A 14,359-nucleotide genomic window follows, 5' to 3' on the forward strand; every position below is an offset into this window, starting at 1 on the left:
TTCTTTCTCTTTAGGCTCCAGCCAATGCAGAAATATATAAATAACTGCTGACTTCCTGTAAGACTTGTCCAATGCTGAGAAAAAAATAAAAGGGGACACTTACAAATGATAGTGCTATCGTTTGAGAAAGGGTAAGTTGACACTGAATTTCCTGTGAATTCACAGACCAAGCATGAAAAAGACCCCAGCATGATCTTCATTGCGGGCTTAGAGCTGGTATTACCTTTTCAGAGGTGAGGGTCTTTCAACGGCTCGTTGGTCTAGGGGTATGATTCTCGCTTTGGGTGCGAGAGGTCCCGGGTTCAAATCCCGGACGAGCCCTTTCATTGGTGCTCTTTTGAAGTATGCATTTCAAAGCCAATATCAATTTTCTCTTTGCAGTAGTGGATGATTATTTGCTAGAGTCTCATGCTTTTAACCTTGCCCTGCCTGAGCAAATAGGAAACATTTCTCTTTAAGCATTTTGCAAAAATGCTGAACTTGCAAGGCATATACAAGCGTTCAGATAGGGCTGTCGGGCAGGTTGCATGAAAGAAATCTAAAACCAGATGCCCTTGGAATAGTCTGTTTTGAGCAGTTTCATCACAGACGAATCACCTGTAGGTATCTGTTTCTGTAGTGTAGTGGTTATCACGTTCGCCTCACACGCGAAAGGTCCCCGGTTCGAAACTGGGCAGAAACGCTAGTTATATTGTCTTGGCTGCAATGTTGAGAGTTGCCGTTTTGCATGAAATTGTCCAGGCCCTGAAGATGGGTTCATGCAGTCTCGTTCCAAGAAAGTGAATTCTCTTAAAAACAATAACATAATTGGCATGTGGATGTATCTGTTGATTCACAGACCTCACTTTCAAAAGAGCCCTGCATTCGGTTCAATGCTCAACCAGAACAAGCATTAACTTTGAGAATTGTTGGCACCAACAGGTCTCCTATTTTAGTGGAGTGTTTCTGGTTTTAAGTGCTGAGGCTTGGGCTCAATTCCTAGATGATCCTTCTCAAGGTGATGATACAAATGCATCGTCACCTTTTCGTTTAATGTCAGAATTGTTTATTTCCATTTGGTGGTGTATGAATGCTTTCGACAGTATGGGGATTTTTTCTAGCCTTGCATGAATAAAAGCATATCACTCCTCTTTATGTATTTTTCTAATACATTTATATTTGCATCTCCTCTCCTAGCATGCATTTTTGACTATCTTACAGGCTGTATATAATAAGTATCAATTCAGGGGCGCTTCTACTACTCAAATCACAACTGTTCTATCACGACATTGATAAGCAATCTGCATCTGCTTCTGTTGTGTATTGGTTATCATATTTACCTGACGTGTGAAAGTCCCATGTTTGACAGTGCACGTTAACAAAGAAACCAATGATTTTTATTAAAAGTTGTCTTGTGTTTTGGTTACCTTGCATCAGCCAAAACGTGCCAGAGATGACTTCATTTGCAGTCACTTGAAAAGTAGGGATTCTCAAATAAATGGCAAGAGGTTGAAACAAATCCAAAGAAATGCATGGCATATCTATGAGTAGGTGTATGCATGTATCCATATATAAAGATAGATAGATAGATAGATAGATAGAGATATAGATAGATAGATAGATAGATAGATAGATAGATAGATAGATAGATAGATAGATAGATAGATAGATAGATAGATAGATAGATAGATAGATAGATAGATAGATAGATAGATAGATAGATAGATAGATAGATAGATATAGGGAGAGAGAGAGCGTTAATATAAACAGAGACTTTATTTTCAATCAAGCGGTATTTTCTTTCCTTTAGGAGCAGAATGTTCTGATCATCAGCGCACCAGAATGTAGTGCTTGGTTGGCAAGCATCACATATTGTGATGTGTTAGCTAAGAGTTCCATGTCCTTCAGACTCATATATTCCTCTGTAGTTGTACCTTGGTGATTCCACAAAACATGGCATCATAATCAGCATTCTACTGCCACAGAGTGGACAGAGAAACCATTTAGAATTTCCCTGAAAAAGAAAAAAAGCATACTTAGGCAGAGCTTTGTGGACAGGAAGGACATTAGAGCAAGTGAGGAATAAGCACTGCTTTTGTTAATTTACATAGGCAGAACAGAGACTGCTGGGAAAAGCCCGAAATTAAAGGCACAGAAAATGCCTGCTTCTGGAGAGAACACTAAGAAGCATTGAAAGTTTTTCCTCTGACCCTGGCCACTCTTAAGAGGAATCCTATGATAGTCAGCAGGACCCACCCTAAAAAGGAAGGGACATCCATTTGGACCTTTTCCACCTTTCCTTGATCGAGCCTGATCGAGCCTGATCGAGCGCTGATTGAGCGGATAAGCACATAAGCACATGTACTTCTCATTTTGGGAAGGCATTGCTTAGCTTGTTACCAGCAGCTCAGTTATGTTATGATGTTAGAGGCTATGCAAGGAATGCTTTAGTCCTGCATTAGGCAGTTTTTATTGCTTCTTGCATTCAAGAGATAGATAATTAGCCAGAATCTGTGGCCCAGCTATTCACCTTGGCATTCCGATTTGCACAAAGGGAATACGTATTTGAGAGAAAAGGCAAAATGTGTTTCTTATGTTGTTATGAACAGCTTTTTATTCTTTCTCTTTAGGCTCTAGCCAATGCAGAAATATATAAATAACTGCTGACTTCCTGTAAGACTTGTCCAATGCTGAGAAAAAATAAAAGGGGACACTTACAAATGATAGTGCTATCGTTTGAGAAAGGGTAAGTTGACACTGAATTTCCTGTGAATTCACAGACCAAGCATGAAAAAGACCCCAGCATGATCTTCATTGCGGGCTTAGAGCTGGTATTACCTTTTCAGAGGAGAGGGTCTTTCAACGGCTCGTTGGTCTAGGGGTATGATTCTCGCTTTGGGTGCGAGAGGTCCCGGGTTCAAATCCTGGACGAGCCCTTTCATTGGTGCTCTTCTGAAGTATGCATTTCAAAGCCAATATCAATTTTCTCTTTGCAGTAGTGGATGATTATTTGCTAGAGTCTCATGCTTTTAACCTTGCCCTGCCTGAGCAAATAGGAAACATTTCTCTTTAAGCATTTTGCAAAAATGCTGAACTTGCAAGGCATATACAAGCGTTCAGATAGGGCTGTCGGGCAGGTTGCATGAAAGAAATCTAAAACCAGATGCCCTTGGAATAGTCTGTTTTGAGCAGTTTCATCACAGAAGAATCACCTGTAGGTATCTGTTTCTGTAGTGTAGTGGTTATCACGTTCGCCTCACACGCGAAAGCTCCCCGGTTCAAAACCGGGCACAAACACTAGTTATATTGTCTTGGCTGCAATGTTGAGAGTTGCCGTTTTGCATGAAATTGTCCAGGCCCTGAAGATGGGTTCATGCAGTCTCGTTCCAAGAAAGTGAATTCTCTTAAAAACAATAACATAATTGGCATGTGGATGTATCTGTTGATTCACAGACCTCACTTTCAAAAGAGCCCTGCATTCGGTTCAATGCTCAACCAGAACAAGCATTAACTTTGAGAATTGTTGGCACCAACAGGCCTCCTATTTTAGTGGAGTGTTTCTGGTTTTAAGTGCTGAGGCTTGGGCTCAATTCCTAGATGATCCTTCTCAAGGTGATGATACAAATGCATCGTCACCTTTTCGTTTAATGTCAGAATTGTTTATTTCCATTGGGTGGTGTATGAATGCTTTCGACAGTATGGGGATTTTTTCTAGCCTTGCATGAATAAAAGCATATCACTCCTCTTTATGTATTTTTCTAATACATTTATATTTGCATCTCCTCTCCTAGCATGCATTTTTGACTATCTTACAGGCTGTATATAATAAGTATCAATTCAGGGGCGCTTCTACTACTCAAATCACAACTGTTCTATCACGACATTGATAAGCAATCTGCATCTGCTTCTGTTGTGTATTGGTTATCATATTTACCTGACGTGTGAAAGTCCCATGTTTGACAGTGAACGTTAACAAAGAAACCAATGATTTTTATTAAAAGTTGTCTTGTGTTTTGGTTACCTTGCATCAGCCAAAACGTGCCAGAGATGACTTCATTTGCAGTCACTTGAAAAGTAGGGATTCTCAAATAAATGGCAAGAGGTTGAAACAAATCGAAAGAAATGCATGGCATATCTATGAGTAGGTGTATGCATGTATCCATATATAAAGATAGATAGATAGATAGATAGATAGATAGATAGATAGATAGATAGATAGATAGATAGATAGATAGATAGATAGATAGATAGATAGATAGATAGATAGATAGATAGATAGATAGATAGATAGATAGATAGATAGATAGATAGATAGATAGATATAGGGAGAGAGAGAGCGTTAATATAAACAGAGACTTTATTTTCAATCAAGCGGTATTTTCTTTCCTTTAGGAGCAGAATATTCTGATCATCAGCGCACCAGAATGTAGTGCTTGGTTGGCAAGCATCACATATTGTGATGTGTTAGCTAAGAGTTCCATGTCCTTCAGACTCATATATTCCTCTGTAGTTGTACCTTGGTGATTCCACAAAACATGGCATCATAATCAGCATTCTACTGCCACAGAGTGGACAGAGAAACCATTTAGAATTTCCCTGAAAAAGAAAAAAAGCATACTTAGGCAGAGCTTTGTGGACAGGAAGGACATTAGAGCAAGTGAGGAATAAGCACTGCTTTTGTTAATTTACATAGGCAGAACAGAGACTGCTGGGAAAAGCCTGAAATTAAAGGCACAGAAAATGCCTGCTTCTGGAGAGAACACTAAGAAGCATTGAAAGTTTTTCCTCTGACCCTGGCCACTCTTAAGAGGAATCCTATGATAGTCAGCAGGACCCACCCGAAAAAGGAAGGGACAGCCATTTGGACCCTTTCCACCTTTCCTTGATCGAGCCTGATTGAGCGCTGATTGAGCGGATAAGCACATAAGCACATAAGCACATGTACTTCTCATTTTGGGAAGGCATTGCTTAGCTTGTTACCAACAGCTCAGTTATGTTATGATGTTAGAGGCTATGCAAGGAATGCTTTAGTCCTGCATTAGGCAGTTTTTATTGCTTCTTGCATTCAAGAGATAGATAATTAGCCAGAATCTGTAGCCCAGCTATTCACCTTGGCATTCCGATTTGCACAAAGGGAATAAGTATTTGAGAGAAAAGGCAAAATGTGTTTCTTATGTTGTTATGAACAGCTTTTTATTCTTTCTCTTTAGGCTCTAGCCAATGCAGAAATATATAAATAACTGCTGACTTCCTGTAAGACTTGTCCAATGCTGAGAAAAAATAAAAGGGGACACTTACAAATGATAGTGCTATCGTTTGAGAAAGGGTAAGTTGACACTGAATTTCCTGTGAATTCACAGACCAAGCATGAAAAAGACCCCAGCATGATCTTCATTGCGGGCTTAGAGCTGGTATTACCTTTTCTGAGGAGAGGGTCTTTCAACGGCTCGTTGGTCTAGGGGTATGATTCTCGCTTTGGGTGCGAGAGGTCCCGGGTTCAAATCCCGGACGAGCCCTTTCATTGGTGCTCTTTTGAAGTATGCATTTCAAAGCCAATATCAATTTTCTCTTTGCAGTAGTGGATGATTATTTGCTAGAGTCTCATGCTTTTAAGCTTGCCCTGCCTGAGCAAATAGGAAACATTTCTCTTTAAGCATTTTGCAAAAATGCTGAACTTGCAAGGCATATACAAGCGTTCAGATAGGGCTGTCGGGCAGGTTGCATGAAAGAAATCTAAAACCAGATGCCCTTGGAATAGTCTGTTTTGAGCAGTTTCATCACAGAAGAATCACCTCTAGGTATCTGTTTCTGTAGTGTAGTGGTTATCACGTTCGCCTCACACGCGAAAGGTCCCTGGTTCGAAACCGGGCAGAAACACTAGTTATATTGTCTTGGCTGCAATGTTGAGAGTTGCCGTTTTGCATGAAATTGTCCAGGCCCTGAAGATGGGTTCATGCAGTCTCGTTCCAAGAAAGTGAATTCTCTTAAAAACAATAACATAATTGGCATGTGGATGTATCTGTTGATTCACAGACCTCACTTTCAAAAGAGCCCTGCATTCGGTTCAATGCTCAACCAGAACAAGCATTAACTTTGAGAATTGTTGGCACCAACAGGCCTCCTATTTTAGTGGAGTGTTTCTGGTTTTAAGTGCTGAGGCTTGGGCTCAATTCCTAGATGATCCTTCTCAAGGTGATGATACAAATGCATCGTCACCTTTTCGTTTAATGTCAGAATTGTTTATTTCCATTTGGTGGTGTATGAATGCTTTCGACAGTATGGGGATTTTTTCTAGCCTTGCATGAATAAAAGCATATCACTCCTCTTTATGTATTTTTCTAATACATTTATATTTGCATCTCTTCTCCTAGCATGCATTTTTGACTATCTTACAGGCTGTATATAATAAGTATCAATTCAGGGGCGCTTCTACTACTCAAATCACAACTGTTCTATCACGACATTGATAAGCAATCTGCATCTGCTTCTGTTGTGTATTGGTTATCATATTTACCTGACGTGTGAAAGTCCCATGTTTGACAGTGAACGTTAACAAAGAAACCAATGATTTTTATTAAAAGTTGTCTTGTGTTTTGGTTACCTTGCATCAGCCAAAACGTGCCAGAGATGACTTCATTTGCAGTCACTTGAAAAGTAGGGATTCTCAAATAAATGGCAAGAGGTTGAAACAAATCGAAAGAAATGCATGGCATATCTATGAGTAGGTGTATGCATGTATCCATATATAAAGATAGATAGATAGATAGATAGATAGATAGATAGATAGATAGATAGATAGATAGATAGATAGATAGATAGATAGATAGATAGATAGATAGATAGATAGATAGATAGATAGATAGATAGATAGATAGATAGATAGATAGATAGATAGATAGATATAGGGAGAGAGAGAGCGTTAATATAAACAGAGACTTTATTTTCAATCAAGCGGTATTTTCTTTCCTTTAGGAGCAGAATATTCTGATCATCAGCGCACCAGAATGTAGTGCTTGGTTGGCAAGCATCACATATTGTGATGTGTTAGCTAAGAGTTCCATGTCCTTCAGACTCATATATTCCTCTGTAGTTGTACCTTGGTGATTCCACAAAACATGGCATCATAATCAGCATTCTACTGCCACAGAGTGGACAGAGAAACCATTTAGAATTTCCCTGAAAAAGAAAAAAAGCATACTTAGGCAGAGCTTTGTGGACAGGAAGGACATTAGAGCAAGTGAGGAATAAGCACTGCTTTTGTTAATTTACATAGGCAGAACAGAGACTGCTGGGAAAAGCCTGAAATTAAAGGCACAGAAAATGCCTGCTTCTGGAGAGAACACTAAGAAGCATTGAAAGTTTTTCCTCTGACCCTGGCCACTCTTAAGAGGAATCCTATGATAGTCAGCAGGACCCACCCTAAAAAGGAAGGGACAGCCATTTGGACCCTTTCCACCTTTCCTTGATCGAGCCTGATCGAGCCTGATTGAGCGCTGATTGAGCGGATAAGCACATAAGCACATTAGCACATAAGCACATGTACTTCTCATTTTGGGAAGGCATTGCTTAGCTTGTTACCAGCAGCTCAGTTATGTTATGATGTTAGAGGCTATGCAAGGAATGCTTTAGTCCTGCATTAGGCAGTTTTTATTGCTTCTTGCATTCAAGAGATAGATAATTAGCCAGAATCTGTGGCCCAGCTATTCACCTTGGCATTCCGATTTGCACAAAGGGAATAAGTATTTGAGAGAAAAGGCAAAATGTGTTTCTTATGTTGTTATGAACAGCTTTTTATTCCTTCTCTTTAGGCTCTAGCCAATGCAGAAATATATAAATAACTGCTGACTTCCTGTAAGACTTGTCCAATGCTGAGAAAAAATAAAAGGGGACACTTACAAATGATAGTGCTATCGTTTGAGAAAGGGTAAGTTGACACTGAATTTCCTGTGAATTCACAGACCAAGCATGAAAAAGACCCCAGCATGATCTTCATTGCGGGCTTAGAGCTGGTATTACCTTTTCAGAGGTGAGGGTCTTTCAACGGCTCTTTGGTCTAGGGGTATGATTCTCGCTTTGGGTCCGAGAGGTCCCGGGTTCAAATCCCGGACGAGCCCTTTCATTGGTGCTCTTTTGAAGTATGCATTTCAAAGCCAATATCAATTTTCTCTTTGCAGTAGTGGATGATTATTTGCTAGAGTCTCATGCTTTTAACCTTGCCCTGCCTGAGCAAATAGGAAACATTTCTCTTTAAGCATTTTGCAAAAATGCTGAACTTGCAAGGCATATACAAGCGTTCAGATAGGGCTGTCGGGCAGGTTGCATGAAAGAAATCTAAAACCAGATGCCCTTGGAATAGTCTGTTTTGAGCAGTTTCATCACAGAAGAATCACCTGTAGGTATCTGTTTCTGTAGTGTAGTGGTTATCACGTTCGCCTCACACGCGAAAGGTCCCCGGTTCGAAACCGGGCAGAAACACTAGTTATATTGTCTTGGCTGCAATGTTGAGAGTTGCCGTTTTGCATGAAATTGTCCAGGCCCTGAAGATGGGTTCATGCAGTCTCGTTCCAAGAAAGTGAATTCTCTTAAAAACAATAACATAATTGGCATGTGGATGTATCTGTTGATTCACAGACCTCACTTTCAAAAGAGCCCTGCATTCGGTTCAATGCTCAACCAGAACAAGCATTAACTTTGAGAATTGTTGGCACCAACAGGCCTCCTATTTTAGTGGAGTGTTTCTGGTTTTAAGTGCTGAGGCTTGGGCTCAATTCCTAGATGATCCTTCTCAAGGTGATGATACAAATGCATCGTCACCTTTTCGTTTAATGTCAGAATTGTTTATTTCCATTTGGTGGTGTATGAATGCTTTCGACAGTATGGGGATTTTTTCTAGCCTTGCATGAATAAAAGCATATCACTCCTCTTTATGTATTTTTCTAATACATTTATATTTGCATCTCCTCTCCTAGCATGCATTTTTGACTATCTTACAGGCTGTATATAATAAGTATCAATTCAGGGGCGCTTCTACTACTCAAATCACAACTGTTCTATCACGACATTGATAAGCAATCTGCATCTGCTTCTGTTGTGTATTGGTTATCATATTTACCTGACGTGTGAAAGTCCCATGTTTGACAGTGCACGCTAACAAAGAAACCAATGATTTTTATTAAAAGTTGTCTTGTGTTTTGGTTACCTTGCATCAGCCAAAACGTGCCAGAGATGACTTCATTTGCAGTCACTTGAAAAGTAGGGATTCTCAAATAAATGGCAAGAGGTTGAAACAAATCCAAAGACCATGCATGGCATATCTATGAGTAGGTGTATGCATGTATCCATATATAAAGATAGATAGATAGATAGATAGATAGATAGATAGATAGATAGATAGATAGATAGATAGATAGATAGATATATAGATAGATAGATAGATAGATAGATAGATAGATAGATAGATAGATAGATAGATAGATAGATAGATAGATAGATAGATAGATAGATAGATAGATAGATAGATAGATAGATAGATAGATAGATAGATAGATAGATAGATAGATAGATAGATAGATAGATAGATAGATAGATAGATAGATAGATAGATAGATAGATAGATAGATAGATAGATAGATAGATAGATAGATAGATAGATAGATAGATATAGGGAGAGAGAGAGCGTTAATATAAACAGAGACTTTATTTTCAATCAAGCGGTATTTTCTTTCCTTTAGGAGCAGAATGTTCGGATCATCAGCGCACCAGAATGTAGTGCTTGGTTGGCAAGCATCACATATTGTGATGTGTTAGCTAAGAGTTCCATGTCCTTCAGACTCATATATTCCTCTGTAGTTGTACCTTGGTGATTCCACAAAACATGGCATCATAATCAGCATTCTACTGCCACAGAGTGGACAGAGAAACCATTTAGAATTTCCCTGAAAAAGAAAAAAAGCATACTTAGGCAGAGCTTTGTGGACAGGAAGGACATTAGAGCAAGTGAGGAATAAGCACTGCTTTTGTTAATTTACATAGGCAGAACAGAGACTGCTGGGAAAAGCCTGAAATTAAAGGCACAGAAAATGCCTGCTTCTGGAGAGAACACTAAGAAGCATTGAAAGTTTTTCCTCTGACCCTGGCCAATCTTAAGAGGAATCCTATGATAGTCAGCAGGACCCACGCTAAAAAGGAAGGGACAGCCATTTGGACCCTTTCCACCTTTCCTAGATCGAGCCTGATTGAGCGCTGATTGAGCGGATAAGCACATAAGCACATAAGCACATGTACTTCTCATTTTGGGAAGGCATTGCTTAGCTTGTTACCAGCAGCTCAGTTATGTTATGATGTTAGAGGCTATGCAAGGAATGCTTTAGTCCTGCATTAGGCAGTTTTTATTGCTTCTTGGATTCAAGAGATAGATAATTAGCCAGAATCTGTGGCCCAGCTATTCACCTTGGCATTCCGATTTGCACAAAGGGAATAAGTATTTGAGAGACAAGGCAAAATGTGTTTCTTATGTTGTTATGAACAGCTTTTTATTCTTTCTCTTTAGGCTCTAGCCAATGCAGAAATATATAAATAACTGCTGACTTCCTGTAAGACTTGTCCAATGCTGAGAAAAAATAAAAGGGGACACTTACAAATGATAGTGCTATCGTTTGAGAAAGGGTAAGTTGACACTGAATTTCCTGTGAATTCACAGACCAAGCATGAAAAAGACCCCAGCATGATCTTCATTGCGGGCTTAGAGCTGGTATTACCTTTTCAGAGGTGAGGGTCTTTCAACGGCTCGTTGGTCTAGGGGTATGATTCTCGCTTTGGGTGCGAGAGGTCCAGGGTTCAAATCCCGGACGAGCCCTTTCATTGGTGCTCTTTTGAAGTATGCATTTCAAAGCCAATATCAATTTTCTCTTTGCAGTAGTGGATGATTATTTGCTAGAGTCTCATGCTTTTAACCTTGCCCTGCCTGAGCAAATAGGAAACATTTCTCTTTAAGCATTTTGCAAAAATGCTGAACTTGCAAGGCATATACAAGCGTTCAGATAGGGCTGTCGGGCAGGTTGCATGAAAGAAATCTAAAACCAGATGCCCTTGAAATAGTCTGTTTTGAGCAGTTTCATCACAGGAGAATCACCTGTAGGTATCTGTTTCTGTAGTGTAGTGGTTATCACGTTCGCCTCACACGCGAAAGGTCCCCGGTTCGAAACTGGGCAGAAACACTAGTTATATTGTCTTGGCTGCAATGTTGAGAGTTGCCGTTTTGCATGAAATTGTCCAGGCCCTGAAGATGGGTTCATGCAGTCTCGTTCCAAGAAAGTGAATTCTCTTAAAAACAATAACATAATTGGCATGTGGATGTATCTGTTGATTCACAGACCTCACTTTCAAAAGAGCCCTGCATTCTGTTCAATGCTCAACCAGAACAAGCATTAACTTTGAGAATTGTTGGCACCAACAGGCCTCCTATTTTAGTGGAGTGTTTCTGGTTTTAAGTGCTGAGGCTTGGGCTCAATTCCTAGATGATCCTTCTCAAGGTGATGATACAAATGCATCGTCACCTTTTCGTTTAATGTCAGAATTGTTTATTTCCATTTGGTGGTGTATGAATGCTTTCGACAGTATGGGGATTTTTTCTAGCCTTGCATGAATAAAAGCATATCACTCCTCTTTATGTATTTTTCTAATACATTTATATTTGCATCTCCTCTCCTAGCATGCATTTTTGACTATCTTACAGGCTGTATATAATAAGTATCAATTCAGGGGCGCTTCTACTACTCAAATCACAACTGTTCTATCACGACATTGATAAGCAATCTGCATCTGCTTCTGTTGTGTATTGGTTATCATATTTACCTGACGTGTGAAAGTCCCATGTTTGACAGTGAACGTTAACAAAGAAACCAATGATTTTTATTAAAAGTTGTCTTGTGTTTTGGTTACCTTGCATCAGCCAAAACGTGCCAGAGATGACTTCATTTGCAGTCACTTCAAAAGTAGGGATTCCCAAATAAATGGCAAGAGGTTGAAACAAATCGAAAGAAATGCATGGCATATCTATGAGTAGGTGTATGCATGTATCCATATATAAAGATAGATAGATAGATAGATAGATAGATAGATAGATAGATAGATAGATAGATAGATAGATAGATAGATAGATAGATAGATAGATAGATAGATAGATAGATAGATAGATAGATAGATCGATAGATAGATATAGGGAGAGAGAGAGCGTTAATATAAACAGAGACTTTATTTTCAATCAAGCGGTATTTTCTTTCCTTTAGGAGCAGAATATTCTGATCATCAGCGCACCAGAATGTAGTGCTTGGTTGGCAAGCATCACATATTGTGATGTGTTAGCTAAGAGTTCCATGTCCTTCAGACTCATATATTCCTCTGTAGTTGTACCTTGGTGATTCCACAAAACATGGCATCATAATCAGCATTCTACTGCCACAGAGTGGACAGAGAAACCATTTAGAATTTCCCTGAAAAAGAAAAAAAGCATACTTAGGCAGAGCTTTGTGGACAGGAAGGACATTAGAGCAAGTGAGGAATAAGCACTGCTTTTGTTAATTTTCATAGGCAGAACAGAGACTGCTGGGAAAAGCCTGAAATTAAAGGCACAGAAAATGCCTGCTTCTGGAGAGAACACTAAGAAGCATTGAAAGTTTTTCCTCTGACCCTGGCCACTCTTAAGAGGAATCCTATGATAGTCAGCAGGACCCACCCTAAAAAGGAAGGGACAGCCATTTGGACCCTTTCCACCTTTCCTTGATCGAGCCTGATCGAGCCTGATTGAGCGCTGATTGAGCGGATAAGCACAAAAGCACATGTACTTCTCATTTTGGGAAGGCATTGCTTAGCTTGTTACCAGCAGCTCAGTTATGTTATGATGTTAGAGGCTATGCAAGGAATGCTTTAGTCCTGCATTAGGCAGTTTTTATTGCTTCTTGCATTCAAGAGATAGATAATTAGCCAGAATCTGTGGCCCAGCTATTCACCTTGGCATTCCGATTTGCACAAAGGAATACGTATTTGAGAGAAAAGGCAAAATGTGTTTCTTATGTTGTTATGAACAGCTTTTTATTCTTTCTCTTTAGGCTCTAGCCAATGCAGAAATATATAAATAACTGCTGACTTCCTGTAAGACTTGTCCAATGCTGAGAAAAAATAAAAGGGGACACTTACAAATGATAGTGCTATCGTTTGAGAAAGGGTAAGTTGACACTGAATTTCCTGTGAATTCACAGACCAAGCATGAAAAAGACCCCAGCATGATCTTCATTGCGGGCTTAGAGCTGGTATTACCTTTTCAGAGGAGAGGGTCTTTCAACGGCTCGTTGGTCTAGGGGTATGATTCTCGCTTTGGGTGCGAGAGGTCCCGGGTTCAAATCCCGGACGAGCCCTTTTATTGGTGCTCTTCTGAAGTATGCATTTCAAAGCCAATATCAATTTTCTCTTTGCAGTAGTGGATGATTATTTGCTAGAGTCTCATGCTTTTAACCTTGCCCTGCCTGAGCAAATAGGAAACATTTCTCTTTAAGCATTTTGCAAAAATGCTGAACTTGCAAGGCATATACAAGCGTTCAGATAGGGCTGTCGGGCAGGTTGCATGAAAGAAATCTAAAACCAGATGCCCTTGGAATAGTCTGTTTTGAGCAGTTTCATCACAGAAGAATCACCTGTAGGTATCTGTTTCTGTAGTGTAGTGGTTATCACGTTCGCCTCACACGCGAAAGGTCCCCGGTTGAAACACTAGTTATATTGTCTTGGCTGCAATGTTGAGAGTTGCCGTTTTGCATGAAATTGTCCAGGCCCTGAAGATGGCTTCATGCAGTCTCGTTCCAAGAAAGTGAATTCTCTTAAAAACAATAACATAATTGGCATGTGGATGTATCTGTTGATTCACAGACCTCACTTTCAAAAGAGCCCTGCATTCGGTTCAATGCTCAACCAGAACAAGCATTAACTTTGAGAATTGTTGGCACCAACAGGCCTCCTATTTTAGTGGAGTGTTTCTGGTTTTAAGTGCTGAGGCTTGGGCTCAATTCCTAGATGATCCTTCTCAAGGTGATGATACAAATGCATCGTCACCTTTTCGTTTAATGTCAGAATTGTTTATTTCCATTTGGTGGTGTATGAATGCTTTCGACAGTATGGGGATTTTTTCTAGCCTTGCATGAATAAAAGCATATCACTCCTCTTTATGTATTTTTCTAATACATTTATATTTGCATCTCCTCTCCTAGCATGCATTTTTGACTATCTTACAGGCTGTATATAATAAGTATCAATTCAGAGGCGCTTCTACTACTCAAATCACAACTGTTCTATCACGACATTGATAAGCAATCTGCATCTGCTTCTGTTGTGT

At 39.6% G+C, this 14,359-nt stretch overlaps 10 non-coding genes across 10 annotated transcripts; all 10 read left to right on the top strand.

The window, feature by feature from the left end:
• The first annotated feature begins 249 nt into the window (after positions 1-249).
• Positions 250-321, top strand: TRNAP-UGG (transfer RNA proline (anticodon UGG)). The gene has a single exon. It is a non-coding gene; the product is annotated as a tRNA-Pro (tRNA).
• Positions 322-609: 288 nt separating this feature from the next.
• Positions 610-682, top strand: TRNAV-CAC (transfer RNA valine (anticodon CAC)). Its single transcript has one exon. It is a non-coding gene; the product is annotated as a tRNA-Val (tRNA).
• A 2,161-nt stretch (positions 683-2,843) lies between these two features.
• Positions 2,844-2,915, top strand: TRNAP-UGG (transfer RNA proline (anticodon UGG)). The gene has a single exon. It is a non-coding gene; the product is annotated as a tRNA-Pro (tRNA).
• Positions 2,916-3,203: 288 nt separating this feature from the next.
• On the top strand, positions 3,204-3,276 carry TRNAV-CAC (transfer RNA valine (anticodon CAC)). Its single transcript has one exon. It is a non-coding gene; the product is annotated as a tRNA-Val (tRNA).
• Positions 3,277-5,423: 2,147 nt separating this feature from the next.
• Positions 5,424-5,495, top strand: TRNAP-UGG (transfer RNA proline (anticodon UGG)). Its single transcript has one exon. It is a non-coding gene; the product is annotated as a tRNA-Pro (tRNA).
• A 288-nt stretch (positions 5,496-5,783) lies between these two features.
• On the top strand, positions 5,784-5,856 carry TRNAV-CAC (transfer RNA valine (anticodon CAC)). Its single transcript has one exon. It is a non-coding gene; the product is annotated as a tRNA-Val (tRNA).
• Positions 5,857-8,381: 2,525 nt separating this feature from the next.
• Positions 8,382-8,454, top strand: TRNAV-CAC (transfer RNA valine (anticodon CAC)). The gene has a single exon. It is a non-coding gene; the product is annotated as a tRNA-Val (tRNA).
• Positions 8,455-10,762: 2,308 nt separating this feature from the next.
• Positions 10,763-10,834, top strand: TRNAP-UGG (transfer RNA proline (anticodon UGG)). The gene has a single exon. It is a non-coding gene; the product is annotated as a tRNA-Pro (tRNA).
• Positions 10,835-11,122: 288 nt separating this feature from the next.
• Positions 11,123-11,195, top strand: TRNAV-CAC (transfer RNA valine (anticodon CAC)). Its single transcript has one exon. It is a non-coding gene; the product is annotated as a tRNA-Val (tRNA).
• A 2,124-nt stretch (positions 11,196-13,319) lies between these two features.
• On the top strand, positions 13,320-13,391 carry TRNAP-UGG (transfer RNA proline (anticodon UGG)). Its single transcript has one exon. It is a non-coding gene; the product is annotated as a tRNA-Pro (tRNA).
• Positions 13,392-14,359: the final 968 nt, after the last annotated feature.

The sequence above is a fragment of the Lissotriton helveticus genome, chromosome 8 (genome assembly GCF_964261635.1).
Source record: "Lissotriton helveticus chromosome 8, aLisHel1.1, whole genome shotgun sequence".
Lineage (NCBI taxonomy): Eukaryota > Metazoa > Chordata > Amphibia > Caudata > Salamandridae > Lissotriton > Lissotriton helveticus.